The following is a 402-nucleotide window of genomic DNA, read 5'->3' on the forward strand; positions in this document are numbered from 1 at the left end:
CGACTCAGTGCGTGCGTGCGTGCGTGCGTNCGTGCGTGCGTGCGTGCGTGCGTGACGTGCGTGCGTGCGTGCGTGCGTGCGTGCGTGCGTGCGTGCGTGCGTGTACGAGTGCGTGTGCGTGCGCGTGCGCGAAGTAGATAAGTACGTTTGCATTTTAAAATCGCGTATTTCCGCCTCGTCTTCGGATGACTTCTTGCAAACGTTCACGCATATTAATGCAGGCTCTAAGTATTCTTTGTTGAATGTCCCATCATATTTGTTGTAACGCTGCTTCCAGTTGCTGGAGATTGATTGGCGGTCTCTTCAAACTACGAAGCCTTCTTCCCATCATATCCCACACGTGTTCGATGGGATTTAAATCTGGACTTACAGGTGGATGTGGCAGCATCTCGATGTTGTTTT

This window comes from Wasmannia auropunctata, unplaced genomic scaffold (assembly GCF_000956235.1).
Source record: "Wasmannia auropunctata unplaced genomic scaffold, wasmannia.A_1.0 LD335510.1, whole genome shotgun sequence".
NCBI classification, from domain to species: domain Eukaryota; kingdom Metazoa; phylum Arthropoda; class Insecta; order Hymenoptera; family Formicidae; genus Wasmannia; species Wasmannia auropunctata.